The sequence below is a fragment of the Pogonomyrmex barbatus genome, unplaced genomic scaffold (assembly GCF_055798465.1).
Source record: "Pogonomyrmex barbatus isolate J1 unplaced genomic scaffold, ASM5579846v1 scaffold3, whole genome shotgun sequence".
Classification (NCBI taxonomy): domain Eukaryota; kingdom Metazoa; phylum Arthropoda; class Insecta; order Hymenoptera; family Formicidae; genus Pogonomyrmex; species Pogonomyrmex barbatus.
The window spans coordinates 6,773,213-6,792,142 of NW_028297127.1; the positions used below are offsets into that span (position 1 = coordinate 6,773,213).

At 35.3% G+C, this 18,930-nt stretch overlaps 1 protein-coding gene across 1 annotated transcript in view; it reads right to left on the reverse strand.

Moving 5' to 3' along the window:
• The window catches only part of LOC105429274 (uncharacterized), a 124,564-nt gene extending 106,011 nt beyond the window's left edge, over positions 1-18,553 (reverse strand). The window contains exon 1 of the mRNA XM_089079855.1: positions 18,145-18,553. The gene's annotated coding sequence lies outside the window, so the exon portion shown is untranslated. The remainder of the gene's footprint in view (positions 1-18,144) is intronic.
• Positions 18,554-18,930: the final 377 nt, after the last annotated feature.

Below are 18,930 nucleotides of genomic sequence, written 5' to 3' on the forward strand. Positions count from 1 at the left end.
GTAATTGTGACGTTACCGGACGTAAATAATACACGTCGAAAATGCAGAGAAAGCCTAATGGCGCGAGCCTTTGAAATCTCCCACGTTCACGATCAACGAAACCTTCGTAACGAAGATAGCATGCGACACACAGTACGCAACGTCATATATTGCATTAGGGTAACTTTATTAATTAAGCGCTACGGCGATAGGCGATGTGGGAGACACGTATTTTCCCTACGTCCATTTATTTTCCCCGTTCATTCGTGCGACCCGAGGAATGTCATCGGATATACCTATATATCATCGTAAGCTTCCAATTTACCGGAAACGGAGGTGACACGCGATACCAACGGAATTTCTCATTCCAATTTCACTCATCGATATCGAACCCATTACTTCCAGTGAAAAATTTCAATTGCGCGAGAAATGCGATATTCGATATTAATTCGCGAAAAGTCTCCTTAATTTATCAGGTGTTACGGAGTCGAATTTATAGGCCGATGTGGACCTACGGTGGAATTACAATGTGAAAAGCACGAAACTTCGGGAGCTTCCTTTCCGTCGAGAATCAACAAAAATGTTCTCGAGGCAGATATTTCACCAATAATAATACGGAGTTCTTCAAAATATTTTCTCGATTGAGTAATAGCTGTGGCGAAACTTTCACTGAACGAAAACGAGTCCAATGTCAGTGAAGATAACGCACGTTGTAGATACACGTTTTACGAATATTAACATCGCCATCTCGTCTAAGTATGCAAAGCAGCAATCGTTTTAAGTTACATGTGTATACACGCATATGTAGTCATTGCTCGTTCAAAACGACTTCCTCTCTCGGCCCTTTGAAATGCAGATGCGGGCGCAACATTGCTATATGCATATTGCAGAAATGCACTTTTTTTGCACGAACGCACGCCTTTCCTGCAGCAGACATTTCTCTTTTTTAATAAAAAAACATAAGTAAGAAATAAATTTTAATTTTTAACTTCCTGTTTCATCCACATATATAAGTTCTATTTTCTCACTCTAATTTCTTTTATTATTCTTAAATTATATTTTGCTGTCATTTTTCCTCGAGATTATTATTCGCAAAAACTTGTGAAGAAAAAGTATACATAATGTAAGCATACATATTCGCAATGTTTTTAAGCTTAGAATCATAGATACTAAATTTAAATAATTTATGCGGATCCTTACAGAGTAAAGAGCAAAAAAGATTTCGACTCGGAATACCTTCAAAAATTATATTAATTATTTAAACACAAAATTCATTCGGCGAAAAAAAATACATATTTTCCTTTAAATTATTTCTACATTTTGAAATATTATCAGAAAATATATATTCAGCAACATATTTTCGTAAAAATATTTTATATTTATTAAAATAAAGAGTTTTAAGTTTTCGTTGGACAGATTTATTTATATCCTTCATCTCTTTCATATTTTTATTTATTTGAAGAACATTATTTGATAGAGGGCTCGCACCACCGCTTTTATGTTTCACAGCATACTCAATTTTCCTTTGACGCTTTTCTCTGTAAAATTAATAAATTTTTCACGACTGAGAGAATGCAAAAATTGTTCATTTTAGATAAACGCACTGGCCGAATTACATGGACGTGAACCATTTCGCTTGTCAGCGTCAACGTCGTGTAGAATTAGAAGCGCGACGACTTGAGTGCAATTGCATCGCTCGATTCGTGCCGGCATCACGATATTTGCACATTGCATTCCAGTGTTCTTTCAACACTTCGTCGACTAACGAGCGACGGTAGGCAAAATCGATAAATCAACGAGGGCAATATATTCCATGTGATTTACCTACTAACCGTGACCTTTTTTCTCAAAAATTAGGATTAGAAAACCTGTCATTTTTGTGCCACAGCGCGGTGAACAGAATGCGATTTTTATTTTAAAGAAACAAGTTGAATTTAAATAAAATCCAATGTTTAAGCAGCCGCAAAATTTTTATTCTTGTTAAATTCCCGTAAACTATCTATTCTTAATAAAATAAGATTAGAGAATTTTTAAATAAGATTAATTTTAAAATAAGATTAGAGAAGGTTAGAGAATTTTTTTAATAGACTTTTAAATAAATAAATTTATTTAGAAAAGAAATGTCCTTCCTTTTACACAAATAAAATTATTATCATCCTAAATTAAGATCGGATTAAAAAATTATGATATTGAAATACGTTGTGACTGACGGCGTGAGATAATCAGTTGCAAAAATAAATGATCTTTATGGGGATTTTTAATAGAAAAAGCTGTCAACTAAAAAGATCAAGGGATTAATCTTTCATATAGAAACTGAATTTGACTTTTTATATACCTGATAAAACGTCAGTGGGTAATTTCAGCCTTCCGATCGTTCCCTGAAGCGCGAAGATCTCTTTGACTCCCGCTAATCCCGTTAATTATCGCATAGACTTAACGCATCGGCGAATTTTCCCATGGAAAGTATTATCGCCAGCTTTCACACAATGCCAAGTATCTTTCGCTATCAAAGTGTCATTAACTTCGCAATTTATTTACGATAGTGAACTGCAAAGTCATGTCTGATATCTATGAAAATAAATTATAAAAATGAATCAAGAATCTAATTTATTACCGAGAGAAAATTAACATATTAACAATAAATTATATTGTTAATAATAATATAATTTAACCATCTGTAAAAATGAGATCATTACTTTATATATTTAAAATCTTTTACAATTAAATAATATTTAATGTGTCTTAAGTTTATCAACAACAAAGTTTATGCAGCAATATTCGATATAATTTCTATAAACACAAAAAATTTTTCGTTTATCAAATTAGTTGATTATTTAATTTCATTATTTGAGCTTTCCTCTCACGATAATTTTATTTCAATTTATTTTTGTATCGATGTCGAATTTTAGGAAACTCTGTTAATTTAACTCTGTTATTAAGAAGCATAAGGGTAAAGAACGAAAAATCAAAAAATATACGAAATATACGAAATCGCTCGAAATACAGAACCGCCCCTTTAGGATTAAACCATTCGGAAGAGCGGCTTACCTCTCAAAACATAAAATTGATTGTGTACGACAGCCCTTATATTCTGCTCTTGTGCCCTTTGTCTCGAGAGCTCGTGGTGCCTAATTGGTCGAAAGGAAAGAAGGCACTCGAAGCAGGGGGCGTTCGATCGCGATTTGCGGTTCGTTTTAATTAAGGCCGATAATCATCCTATGCGAACGGCAAGAGCTCGTGCTTTCTTTCTTCTCGACCTTTCTCCCCTGAGTCGTTATCAGTGCAAATGTTGCTTCATTCTGGCACAGAAATACGCATGACTATACGTCACTCGGCGGTCTCAGACCGGAAGGCGTGTTACCGATAAAAAATGATTATATGCGTCAGCTATACGGTTATTAAAACGATACGTTGTCGCCGCTTATATCGTTCTAGAAATAGAATGCATCTTGACATGAAAAGAACAAAGCATTAATCTTAAACGTTTTGTAGTTAAAATTGCTCTTGCTAAATAATTATGTTCTTTTTTATGTTACTCTTTTTATATAAATATATCTATATACATTAATATTATACTTAAAATATTGAAAAATTTTTAACTCGATAATAGCCTTATTAAGTTGGCTAATGCATTTTTAAATTTAGTAACATAAGACGTAATTAAATGGTTTTCTTTGAGAAAAAAAATTTTCTTTTTATATAATTCTCAATTTTTATTTCAATTACGATTGAAGACAAATGTCACAGATTCGGGACACTTTATAGACGTAACTATCATGTATCTCTATGCTTTCTTTGCTGTGACCAAAGCTGGGCATATTCCCTAGGATTTACGATTTGTTCAGCCGATTGCTCTAATCGTACGTAACGTTTATGAACTCCGACCTATGTTTCCATAAATTGTGCAGCATGACGTTTACCCTGGACACAAGATATTCCTCTCAACATCGTAATAACGGTTCGTGAATCTACCTGTACACACCTACGCAGGCGCAGATGTGTGGGCCCATGAGTTTCCGCCTCTCCGTTTCCTTATCAGGCAAACCGTATGCATTACGATGCGTTAAAAAAGTTACAAAACACTTCTTTTAACCAAGTTATTACATTAAGGAATATCAAAGTAAATCTCTAAATGCCTAAAATGTTTTTTTTTCCCAAATAATTGAATCGCAAATAAGAAGAAAGAAAAAAATTTAATAGATAGAATTAAGATTAAAAAAATAGATTATAATTTTTAATTTCTTTGATATAAAAATCGTTAAACTAACATCTAAAATTCTCTCCAAATTATTATTAATCAACAGAATCATAAAAGCATAAGCATACAAAAGATTGTTCAATACTTTTAATTAATTTCCGATTATTTAAAAGAAATATAAAAATTTCTTAGAAAAAATTTCTCCGTGTAAATTCTGATTCTCTCCCATAGCTTTAACGAAAATCAAGAAGTTTAATACAAAAGTGTGAGTGATATGATAATATATGATTGATATAGTAGGAAATTTTATCAGACAGCGACCGACAATTAAAATATCGCCCAAATTAAAGTTTAATTAACGAGCCGTCGTCGATAAAAGCGAATAAAAGTGAAAGGGGCAGCGGAAACGGAGATGTCGAAATGTCAATGCGGAGTGCCTGTCAATCGGAATTAAATGGCTTAATACCGCCTCCAATGCGCCAACCTATGTACACACGAGTACAGAGAAACAGTGTCCCTATGCGCTTCTACTAAGCAGATAAATTTTTTTATAATATATAAGAAATTTCTTTTTTACGTGAATAATTATTATAATAATTATAATTATTTTTTAGAAAAGAAATCGGTAAGTTTTCCGGTCTCGTTGAGATTTTCTTGCGAAAACAAGAGTACAGAACATCGTTAATAAACTCGACTATACTGTCGAGTAACACGTAATATTCAATCTCAGAGAGTTACAAATGATGTCTTTTGTTCACATCTGCAATACAGTATTGAGTATAATTACAGTAATTAAGTTCTCAATTGCTTAATTACTGTATACTTAATTATTGTACGCGTCAAAGTTTCTAAATTTTAGTTTTTAAATCACATGTGACATATTATTTCTATCACATATCTTATTTATAGCTATCTCTGCTTCATAGTGTAGTGAAACGTGAATGTAAAGAAGCACACGTGGGTGAATTAAACGTGTCAAGCATTTCCGGTCATTGCGAAAGGTCATAAACATCGAAAAAGGGGGTTTACAATTCTCATATTACAGGAAATAAAAAAATTTTTAGCGAATGAAATAAAAATACCGTGATTTCAAATTTAAAAAAAAAAAAGAAAAAAAAGATTTAATTTTTATGTGGCTCAAAATTTATTACATTGCGTCGCAAAATTTTCCGTTACATCTTAAACGTTGATTCAACGTTTAGAGCAAATATCTATTCGAAGTTAATCTACCTTCACGCTCTTGGTTATCGCAGCTTCCGGGCAAACAACGCTTAAACGACGGTAGAGACGATGCGTAAACGCGATAATAATTGCGACAAGCAAATGGTAATTTGCTCGCGCACCTTCATCCTTATCAAGGTAATAACAGGACGACAGCGCTACTATCTCAAGTGACGTTTCCGCTTCTTCGAAAGGATTCTTCGTTTCCACGCCGTTACACGTTGCATCTCGCAGCAGACAACGAATGGGACAAGAAGACACGCCGGTGCAGCAATCGCATAAAGAGAATCGCGTGAAAATGGCATGTTCCACCTCGGCCAGCTTTGTTTCGAGCCTTCGCTACAGTTTTAGTATCGACTACTTGCCAAGGGCGAAGAAAAGGGTTACCGAACTGCAAAAGTAGCTAGCTAAGATACTGAAAAATATCGCTCTTATGTACTGGGTGTATCAAAAGAGATGTGCACAATTTCATAATTATGACAATTCATCACTATACACTTTACAACGTGTTTCAGTGAAGAAGAAATAATTATGATTTGATTATAAGATTATAAAATAAAAATTGTTTATTCGTTTCATTTTAATCTAGATGTAATTATCTAGATGTAATTTTACGATTGTTAAGTTTAAGATAAATTTATTTGTATAATTTATACAATCTCGCTATCGGAGACACTCCGATCGTTCGAAAGCAAATGAAACTACGTATCGATTTGTTTTGCCGCGGACGATCATTTTGATGAGACATTGTGTGCTTGTCCACTTTTCTTTTCTCTGTGAACGACTTGTCAAGAGCGAACTCGTGTAAACTCGCCTTTAATGGAATAAGGAGGAACAATCCCGCTTCCTCTCGTTGCCTCTCTTCGTTCTCTCTCTCTCTCTCTCTCTCTCTCTCTCTCTCTCTCTCTGCTCACCTTTCTCTTCGAGCGACCACGGGGGCAAAGCATTGTGCTATCGATCGTTTTCTCGTTCCCGAAGCACAGGAGAGCTCGAATCGCGGCACGACGTGAATTCGTGACTCTCGCGCAAGGATCGATCGATCCCGAGAGGTGGAGAGGCAGAAAAGCGGGAGAAAAATCGATCGGGTGATCGCAACCGAAGGAACGAAGGAACGAAGGAACGAAGGAAGGAACGAAAAGAGAAGCGAGCGAACACGATGAGAGAGACGATCTAATAATAGGGAAGGCATGTACATTAACGTACTTCCGTGAGAACGTCGTTAAGGGCGCCGAGAAACCGGAAAGTCGACAGCAGGGACGAAGGGGGGAAGGAGACAAGTGGGAAGAGGACAAGGAAGGGTGTGAAGAAGGAGGATCAGAGGAGTAAATTTAGACGGGCGCCTTCTGGTCGCGGCAGCTGCGGAAACGCGTCGATGAATCGACATTCTAAACGCATATTCTAAACGCATATTTCTAACGCGCACGAGAAAACTGAATTTTCAATCCTTTCGTCGTTAAAATATAAAAATTGTTAATTTCATTTAGAACGTCGATCTGCAGAGTGCAATCAACATCCGTTTGTTTAAAAATGGTTTAATTCGCACTCTGTAAATCAGAATAACTGTACAAAAATTCTGTCTGTGACGTTGACACATTTTATTAATGTTTCAAAAAACGATGATGGCTCCAGTAGCATTTTTTTATCCAGTAGCATTATTAGTTCTAGATTTCTTGATAAACAAAGTTCTGCATTTTTAATAGGATAAAAGATAAAAAATAAAAAAATGTGCTAATTTCATATCCCAGCACTTCGTTTAATATTTACCAGAAACTGTAGAATTATAAAAAGGAAACTGTTGGAATTAAAGCGTTGTACTAATTTCGTTAAAGACATATAAAAATTTTTATTAACTGAGAAAAATTTGTTCAAATATTTCTTCCTCTGTTTTTTTTAATTCTCTTTAAAATAATTTAATAAAGAGAGCGTATATACACGCAAAATAAATATATAATTTTCTTCGTGAAAATAGAGGAAATATTTACCGAATAAGAAAGACTTAATAAATGTTCTCCGACATTATTGAATTCTTCGAAATCGTTCCTACCGGCATTATTATTACTCGCAACGAAAATTTATTAACGCCTGCATTAAATGCCATTTATATGAATACTTTACATCACGTTTTCACATTTCGAGAAAAGATAGCGGACAAAAGCAGACGATACTACCGCTGAATTCACGCATTTACAACTGGCGGCCGATATAATCGCATTCCATTTTCGCTGCGACAAGCGTTCGCCGAGTGCAACATCGGCGCGAGTGCATAATAATCGCCTCACCTCCCGTCGCGAACAACCCTATCTGGTGGTAATTTCGCAGAATGAGGTGCATCATTATGGAGCGCACGACGCAGCAGTGCGCATTGTATAATTCAATACAAGCTCCGAGTGCAAACTCCGTACGCGGCGTTCGCGAAGTTTCCAAATTACCGAGCTGGCGAACGTGACGAAAGCAAAAGTGATTCAGAGACGAGAGTGCACGTTGGCAAAATAAAATTTTGTTAGAGATTCTATTGAACGCAAATACAATTACCCTATCGCGATTACAAAGTGACATGATAAATAACATGATTTATGAGATTTTAACGCATGTAACATCTGGTCGGAGCATCTCGCTTGCTTGAATCTGTCAGACAACTGTGCGGTATAATTTTAACACTAATACAATTGCAATTATTGTAATTCTGATGTTAAGAAACACAAAATAATTTTCATATGCTGGTAATGCTAATGCTGGTAAATATATATTTTTTGCGATTACAACATCGAGAAGAGTGAAATCATCGAAATTATAATAATTTCAAGGAGTCGACGGCCTTGCAGAGTTACATTTTATATCTGAGTCAACTTTCTTGTAAAATTATCTAGGGTCGATCTTCTTGAAAAGATTGGAAATTTATGTATCGCGCGTTTAAACCTTTTCATAAATTCTGAAATCGTACTGCAATAAATTTCTAAAGAAGCATTTCAATTCCCATGGGGAATAGCAAGGTAAAATTTTTCGTTACATGTCATTTTTCAATCAATGTAATGAATGTAGTTAAAATATGTATGTAAGGTTGATTTTTTCATAACATAGCCAAATAGCCCCGGAAAATCTTTTATTTATTACAAATCACGTTTTAATAATGTATTACATAAAAGTAATGAAAAGTGGTCAAATCGGCTTGACAAATGGAATATGAAAACGTAACAATGCAAATATGTAAAATTTAAAATCTTTTTGACAAAATATATAATCACAAATCCAAAAAAAAAAGTCGAACTAAATTTTAAAAGCTTTTAAAATAAATATGTTCCTATGTCCATTTGAAGGAAACAAAAAAAAAAGAAAAGAAAAGAAAAGAAAAGAAAATGGTGATTAATAAAATTCATAGAATTCAGATGCGATTCATTGGAATGCTGATCGGATCTGGTGATTTTCCGAGCGTAAAGCTAGCGACAAGTTCATGAAGACGCATGGCAAATTATAACTCGCTTACCTAAATGACGCGATTAAAGAAAAATATGGAAGCAGTGCACGCGAGTGCAGGAGGGGTCGCGGAAAGCCGGGCACGGAACAGGGGGGGGGGGATACGTCAGCAGAAGTTATCGCGACACGCGTGCGACGTGAAATTAATGTCGGGATCGCGTGCAGACCGAAATACGAGGGTTGCACCTGCACGTCACAGCTCTAAAAACCAGTGAAGGCACGCGCTCCGAACGAACGCCCCTTATTTCTTTATCTTACCGCCGTCCTTTACAAGACTACTACCATAGTCGTTTCTATCATCGTGACGCGCGAATTACGTACTTACACTGGTTAGTGGTTTCCTAGTAAATTACATCATTAGACAAACTAGCACTTGGGCCACAATAAATTAAATGGCCGGGAGCAACATCCTCGAGAAACTAACTTCACGTAGAAAAATATGTAAGAAAAATTGATTACTCAATAGAAACTGGCTAGTTTTTATTCTTTTGAATTTGAACCTGGACAGTAATTATCCAATAACTGATAAAAAAATTTTTTGTTAGATAATACTGGTCAGCAACTAGCCAGAAACTATCCAGGAATTAGCCAGTAAATGCTAGCCAGCTTCTAGCCAGTAAAACTCGGAATATTTTGACTAGTATTTTTTGCCTAACAATTAGCCAGAAATTAACCAGATTAAGCTGGTCAGTAAATATCAATTAATTTCTATCAAGTAAAACTTAGATTTTTTTGGTTGCTATTTTCTGATCAATAACTAATGAAAAATAGACCAGTAATTATTCAGCATCACGGGAAAAAAGCTTCAATGTAAATAATATCTTTTCTATGTGAAATAAATCTTTTCTAAGTGAATAAAGAAAAGATACGTCATAAAAAAGACATGGTTGCGAAATTCTCTAAAAATCATATTTCACAAAATTTAAATTGTTTTTTCATTGCCTTAAACTTTAAATCCATTTCGTAAGTGAGTTGTATGGCGAGAATTAGTTTTTATAAAAGTATTAAAAGTATTCTCAATAAGTAAGCTCTCGTTGCTCTTTTCTTCACTCACGGTGCAGGAGTCAAAAATTCTTTTCATGAATAAGATTTCTTTCAAAAGAGCGCGTGTTCTCTTCAAAGGAAATCTTTCTCCCAGGAGTCCAAAGAAATTAAAAACTTGCCGTGACACTTTAAAAACGAAAAATCTCGTGCTTTGCAAGAGAGTGCAACATATGCGTTGCATGCCCGATACATTACCGAGGGTACGTCGCGAACGTAAAGTGACTCTGGTGGCAGTCCGGAAAGAGGGTGCGAAGATAAACCCTGTAAACATTCGCGATAAAAGCGTTCCCCTGGGAAAAAATCGGACGGGAAAGAAGGGTATCGCGAGATCCCCGTCGACAGCGACGTTGTCTCAAGATTCGAAACGGCGAAAGAAAATGAAAAAGAAGTCAGGGATTCTGTTATGCTAGATGTAGACCGCGGGGGGAGAGGGTCAAATGATGACGAAATTGATAAGACCTGAATCTTGCGAGTCCTTTAATGCGTAAAATATTCAATTAATCCTTTAATCTAACAAGGAGGCTTTCAAGGGTTCGTTGAAAGAGGGTAGTAATATTACGCACGACACGAAGCGGAAAGATCGATGAAAGCAAAGATGAATAATATATTCACGCAGTGTCCAATTTTATTTTTTTACAGCATTTATATTTATGTCTCCGAGAAGAGATATCTTTCAATGAAAAACGTCAATAGAGATTATTTAGAATATATTATGTATGTTAAAACATTATTTGCAAAAATATTGTGTATTTATATATCCTTGATGAACAAAAAAAATCTAGATTAAAAGTAAATGAAACACATAAAACACAGTATGTCTGTGTATGCTAGAAATCAAAACGCTGCGCAACGATTCAGAGATTGTTAATACACGCTCAACTATGTATGGTAATGCATTTGAAATGTTACACAATATAGGCAACCAGGGATGAAGCGATAATCTGCTGTCGAAAATACAAGGAATCATTGTAGCCAGCAATGTAGAATAGCCGGCGCGTTTTATCATCGTGTGCAGCAGTCGTGCGATTCGACCGATGTTTACGCACGTGTATGTGTGTATATGTACGTATGTGTACGCGTCGGTGTGTTTTGTGATCCTGATAAAGTAATATTTGCAAAACGCAGTGCACGATAAGAGTCAGAATCCCCATCGATGTGCTGATCACTCGCTCTGTATATTTCAAGGTTTATATGACGCGGCCATGACTCGAAATCGATTAATAAACAATTTTATCTGATCAATTAACTTTAACCTTCGAACTGATTCTGTGTTGCTTTTATAAACATTGAAAAAAAAAAAATAGATCGTTGAATTAAAATCAGAATTAGCCAATATTAATAAAGCTGTCAGAGAAATCACAACTACATTTAAAAATGTAAATACATAAGTAATTGAAATAAATTTTCTCTTGACAAACAAGCAATGTGATAAAATTATACACGATAAAAATTCTACACAGATCCTATCTAAGGACTGTATTGCAACAGAGTGTAATATTGATGAGAGGAAATATGTGAGGTAAAGAATACGCATCCGATTATCATTTACATGCCATTCTTTATTTATTCTGGTCACGAAGATATTCCTAACCGCAATAAATCAGACTCTTCAGTCAAAAAGTTGAGGCGAAACGAGACTGTTGGAACCGCTTTAAGAGTTATTTTTATTAAACATTTTTACTTTCTGTCTGAGTGCTGATCCGAGTACCGCGGAAAAGGGTGTGTACATCCCACACATGCACACATACATACGCTCATTTGTACATAGATACGTGTGTTACCTTTACATACGCGAGTCAAATAGAGTTACATATACGCGATGAATATAGAGTTTCACGCATAGAACACATACATGATATAAATGAGAGTAAGAGTGGATATCATACACACATTGAGTACGCGAGTACGCGCAAGATTTACGGCAAAAAGATTCTTTTTCACTCCTCATACCCGAAGCATTTCGCTTCTAAAGAGCATCGTCGCCTCGTAAAGACTGAACTTTATTAATAGAATGTTCAAAATGTTCAAGAAAGGAGCCAAGTTAATTGAGTGTAAAGTCATCAATATATATTGATTTGCAAGTGATTAAAATTACAAAACTGGCAAATTAAATGTCAGCAGTAGATACACGAGTAAAAATTTTTTAATTAAAAATTTTTCTTTTGGTTAAAAAAAATTTCAATTTAGGATGATTGATTGATAAAATAATTAATATTACATATTAAAGTTAAAAGTTGCAAGAAATGTTAATATCACTGATTAAAAATCATTGATTAATCTATTAAGAAATTTAAGATCGAAGAAAGGATATCCAATATTGATACGACATATAATTCCGAGGAGCGGCGAGAATGTAACGAACGCGATGGAATTTTTTGATGAACTACGAATATCGGAGCATCGAGAAAAGTGAGAAAAGCGAAAGAGACGCTGCGCGAACTTCATCGATCTTCAGTAACTCAATATCCTTGAAAAACATATAATGCACCGTAATTGCGATGGAGGTCACGAGCAAGGTCAATAACCGTGTAGAATCCGCGTCAAAATGGTGTTTTCGCAATTTCTCAAATTAATTTAAGTCGCACACATTTAAGTCAAGAGATACATGAGATAAAATGCCTCGTGCAGGATTAAAGATTTTATTAAAAAAAACATAAAATATAATTTTAAATACAACTTTAATATAACTAATTTATCTTGGAAATATAAAATGATCTTAAGTCTATGTTTACATACAGTTGCAATATATCGTTATACTAAATCTGATCTAGTTTGATCTCGAAAGCGTATCAATTGAGAATGAGATACTCAGAGTGAAATTTCATATCTGAGATCGCGAACGCGGTTAAGTAATTACGTACCGATTAACTGGGATTCAACTGGAAATTGAAACGGTTCACTAATATATCAAGTTAGCATATGAATAAGTTAAATATGAATAGATAGATTACAAAAGATTAAGATAAAATTGACACGTTACCAAAATAAATACAATTAATAATCAACATGTTATTTATTAGATAAATTAATTATGAAATATGTGACTGTAAAACATTTTTTATATTTATATTTATGCTAATTATCTATGTAAATTGAAAGAAATCCTTGAATATTTCTTTCTCTCTTAATTTTAAAAGAATAATACAAAAAACTACGGATCTCAAACTCTTAAAAATATATTCTAAGAAGAAAAATAGCACATCTTTTAAAGCACATCTTCTAAATTTTAAAAACTTTTTCCTGCTGAATTTCTTTTATTTTATCTTAGAATAATTTTCAAAATCTATTACTTTCAATTATAACAAAATGCAGTTTATCATCCATCGATGCGCAGCTGGAAAATTACAATGCAAATTATGTTAAGTCTGCAAAATACAAATACATCAAAACTATAGCAATATTGCAATATAATTAACATCCCGGAAAATAACAGTCACGCAAGTTAGAAACTATTAAGTTAGCGCCAGACTGTATGCAATTTGCAGAAATTTGTCAAAACCCTCCACACTATTCGTGATTCGTGGTTTATTTGCATAGCTCCAAATATGAAACATGCGAATTGATGGTGATTCGCGTCCTTCGCGTCGAAAAATTGCTCTGTTTGCTAGTCAATATGAACGGTGAACGATAAAGTGCAACGACAAATCTATCTACCTATCTGTTCATACTGTTCACGAATTTCAAATAATACAAATAGCGAATCGCGAATTACGAATCGCGCATAATCTTTAATTTCGCGATCAAAGAAATAATAAAATACATAAAATACATAAATAATAAAATACCTCCCTTCTCCTCTCAGATTTCTTCATCGCACAAGTCATCTCACTCGCGAAAATACAGTTAATTTTGATCGCGCCCGCCCTAATCGCTCGAATACGAAAATCGCATGGCACTTTAAATAGCTCTTAACTCTTAACTTTATCCGCACGCAACGCACACTTTACTGCGTTGCGAAATTCAGTATTACACGCAATACATTGCGAACGCGCAAATCCTGCGAAAGTAGTATGCGTATTATTGATAAACGGTAAATACATCGCAGTCCGTTAGTCAAATCACACAATCCGACGAGTCACGTGTACGTCATTTCGCATTCTCAAAGCAAAAATAATTTGCAAATTATATTGCAAACCGACCAGAAATAAAGGGCGATGTGAGATTTTTCTAGATTCGAATGGAGAAATAACAGTCGACGAAATAAATATCGTGATAAATTAGCAATATGATTTTCATTTTCCTGTCGCTCCGATTCCCGTTTCGCAAATCAATTGTAAATCGCACAAAATCCGCCTCAACAAATCGTTGCCATAAAGATTAATTAGTCGGACGGTATAACGACTGCTAATTAATCGTGAGGGACACTCACATTTTTCTCTCGGTATTTTAAAACAGAAATGATAACGCCGTGCGGCACAAAATGTCACAATGCGAATGCTGCAAAGACAACTAAGTGTAAACAAGCTAAATAATAAAGTTTTATTACATGTATATAAATAAAAATTTTATTGCGTGCATAAAAACACTATAACTAGTATTTCAAATTGTTATTCACGAGCGAGTAAACATTGTCATAGTTTTCGCTTCATCGTTCTCTTTTCTGCGATTTTATTAGATAACAACCGGTTGATTCAATTAGGAGTATTTTAAAATATAATTATTTAATTCGACAAACGAGTCGTCTAATGAATATTAATATATACAATTAAACGCATTAATATAATTATGTATTAATATTAATATGTATGATTGATTGCGTTAATTTGCAGAAAATTATGATTTAGAATATAAAAGTACAATAAATAGCACAATAAAATAATTAATAATTTATAATATAATTCTCCAGAAATCTATTTTTAAATCAAAATTTTCATGCGAACAGTCATTCCATTCAACTGAATCTACTGAATATCTAAATTATTAGATAGCTATTTAATCTTACAAGTGTGTTGTCATCAAGACACACTTGAGTGACATATAATTTTTCTCTATTCAATTGACACTCAAACTGATACAAGATATTAATATATTTATCATTAGAAATTAATATGACATTCCCACATCAAAGGAATAAGGAATGTTTCTTAAAGGTACCTACCAACGACGATAAAAACGAAAACCGGAAGTACTGTATTGCCAGTTACTTTATCACTAACTTTCGTAATTCAATACTTAAGTGACCGTTCTCGACACGAGAGTATTCTCACATAAATACGCTGCTCGATGCACATAAATACTGTACTCTTCTCTCTTTCTCGTGAGAGAACACACGCGTGAAATTAACTTTCAGACAATCGCACCTTAGAAACGACATTGCTGACAACACATTGGCATACTCGCGTATATTACATGCGTATATGTCACTAATACCTATTTGTTAATTAATACAATTAAAATTTATTTACCGGAATACAAAACTGGCATACAGCTTTAACAAGAACGAAAGGATTTGGCCAGTAATTTTGCGAAATAATATTCAAAAGGATAATTCGAAGGACTAGCTAGTCGGAGGAGAATAAATTACGATTGTTACAATAGGTTCTGCATAAAGATCCAAACTTCATCTCTCCACGCATTATCGAGCATGCAATAATTGGAATAAAGCCGTATTGAAGTTCGCTCCGAAATCGCGTTTTGTTTCCGCGATTGTTACGAGTCCGCCCAGCATTATCGCCATTAATATGATTATCATTATCATTATCGCCATTAGCGCGGATGCTCCATGCCGCGCACGAACGCGCAATCTCTTCTCTAAACCGTCGACGACACATGCCTCAGTAACGACTTTCCGCTTCCGGTACGACCGTAATTGGTAACGAAGATTCTCCTATCGGTTCCCGAACTCGGATTTGATAAATGCGTACATTTAACAGCTTTCGATAAGAAGCGTTTAATAATACGAGAAGATAACTTCCAGATTGACCTTGCTCACTCTTATCAAATTCCTATGTAAACTCTGTGTGTTTCAAATAAATTTCTCGTCTAATCTTCCGTTATTACAAATATTTTTATCAAAATGTATTTTATTTTACATTCCTTCGGGGTAATATTTTAAATTAATTACATGTCAAATACATAAATGTAAATATTTCGATTTTTTGCATTCGATTGTATTTCAGATCTCTTTCCGTGAACATTAAAAATAATTAAATGATTATTTTTATATTTCTCTATATAAAAAGATTTGTTTTGAAAAAGTTTTGATTCTGATTGGGTTATTCCTTCCAGTTACTCGGATCTTCGACGGATCGTTTGCGCGAACGATTTCGTAACTCTCGATGGCGCTTGGATTATCTCGTAACTTCAAACCAACTTGACATACCTTGACGTACATCGACTTCTGTACACTATACACGTCATCGCGTTGTCACATGTATGGCAATGTCAAAGTTAGCCTTGTCCATTATGTGAATAACCTTCATGCCCGATTTGCTGAACGTGTTTCGCGACAATGAGGAAATCGCGATCGTAAGTAAGAAAACATGTAGTATTCAACAAGCACAATTTTATCAACCCGCTATCTTTAATTTTTATCTAAAATCTTTTAACAAAGAGCCGAAGACTTTCGTCTATTGAAATATTAAAATCTGCAGTTCAATTAATTTTTGCTTCATTTTTAGATTAAATGCTTTGCTTCCATTAACAAATAAAACAAAAATTGCATCAAATAAAATTAAAAATTACATTATCTACGAATTATTTTAGAATCATTCGGAGTTCAATAATTTATTAGTGTCGAAACGCGAATAAGAAAATATGTAGAATGTGACTAAAGAATAGAAAAAGAATAGAAAGTGTCAGAACGGTAGCGGTAGAAAACACGACGGATTGAGACAGTTTTCCACCGTGACTAAAAAAAGTTAATGACGAAATAAAGACATAGGCACATAGATACACAGCTTGTTGCCTTACAAGTCGAGCTCCTCCCGGGCATTTTCCGGATCGTTAAACATCGTGTCGAGCAAGCGTGTCGCTCATTGACCCTCGTGTTCCAAGGATGTCCGATGGAAATCGACTAGCGGAGCGACGTCATCGCGCAAAATGATCCCGCGAAATAATCGCGGACTCGTGTTTTTTCGAAACATTCGCGAGATTCGAGGTCTCGCGAGGGACCTCGTGACTTCTTCCGGTAAAAAAATGTGCAATGCCATTCGTCGAGCAGATCATTATTTTAGAGCGATGCGAATATATTCCTCCGAATCTCTTTCCTCCTTTTTGGAAAAGGAACAAATTGCAGACGCGTTAATTATCGAGAGGAGTATAAGAAACTCGTGTATATTCCGGAAATCCGTGTATTTTCCGAAAATCAAGCATTGTCATTGCGATAAAAATTCTTACGAAGATTCGAGAATATCTCTCGTTATGTTCGGAAACATACACTAGTGTATTTGAGATAAGAAATTACAAGATTTCCTCGCGGTAACAAACAAAAGTAGGGGCGCGAGTCGTATAATCTCGTTATAGTCATATAAAATTCACTCTTTGCTCAATAACAAAGTTACAGATCCTGAACGTCCCTGTCATTTCGTATCTTCCTACGAAGTAAAAGTATATTTGATAAGACTATTTTCTTGAAATGTTAGATTTATTATCTGCGCTTTCTTAATTTAATGTGTGTTTAACTCAATTTCTTAAAAACTATCTTTTCCTCTCAATAAATGCAAATCAAATTTTGCAGAAAAGAATCAGTTACCAATAGAATATTGTTACGTTCCTTTTCTGCAATTTTAAAATAAATTCTAATATTTTAAAATTCTAATATTCTAATATTCTAACATTTAAATTAAATATTTTTCGTCATTCTTACATAATTTCTTTTTAATTTACCGTTGTCGTGTCTTTATCTAACAAATATTCCCTATTCTGTTCTCATCTGTTTATCTCTTTCATGAAATTAATCTTCTATTATTATATTATTTTCAATATCTGTTAGACAATACAAACATCTCTCAAAGACGTCCTAATCTACCAAATATTCTTAAATATGCGGCTAACACAAACAAATAAAATTCATGATAAAAGTGGCTTCCCTCTTCGTCCTCATCGCCAAACAAAGGATACACAATACACAATATATAATAATTCGTAAATGTAATCGTTCATCGATCGACTTGTTTCTTTCGCGAAAAAAAAAACGCTTCGCAAAAGTCACGAGGGCGCACGAGGTACGTCGGAAGGTCAGCCGCCTCGTGAATTCTCACGCCATATCGAAATGAGGTCCATGTACTCACCGGGATGACTCGTCGCGTACTCCCGTCCTCTCTCCTCGTCCTCACTCTTTCTCTTTCTCTCTCTCTCTCTCTCTCTCTTCTCGCCGATGTAGCTCCGCCGAATCTGTCTGGCGTCGTAACTCGCGTCACACACCTCGCGTCTCGCGTCACGCACTGCGTGTTCGAGTTCGTCTCGTCAAACGGCGCGAATTTCAGAGCCAAAATCTCGGAACACGCGGCGACGACGCACGACGAACGATCCGCTCGCGTCGGCCGTAACGTCGCGGAGTCGCGCGACCCCGGGGAAACGTCTCTCTTTCTCCCTCTCCCTTTCGCTCCTTCTCTCCCTCGCGAACGAGCGAGCCGTACGCGGAGATACGATATCGATACAAACCTCGGGCTGTCATGCACTGACTGCCGGCACCCGCCGCCGCCGCCGCCGCCGCCGCCGCGACGGCCTTCCCTCGCGCATGTCGTCATGCTGCGCGCGCACATCCGCCAAGTTCGAACGAACCCCGCCGCTCGCGCCGCGCCAGCGAACCCTGCCGACGCGCCGCGGAGTCTCGATGTCAGTTAAAGTGTGTTATGTTTATTTTTTATAATCTTTATATTTACCAGAGCGAAGCCTGAGGACGACCATACCAGTGTTTTTTCTGGAACCGTCGAAATCCTCTGTACCGCATCACTAACACATTTTTGGAACTACGTATGTAGATACTTTCATTTTTCGATATTACCGATAAAATCGCTTTCCGATAAAAAGATTAATTTTATATCGGCAAAAATATACATATATTTATTCATTTT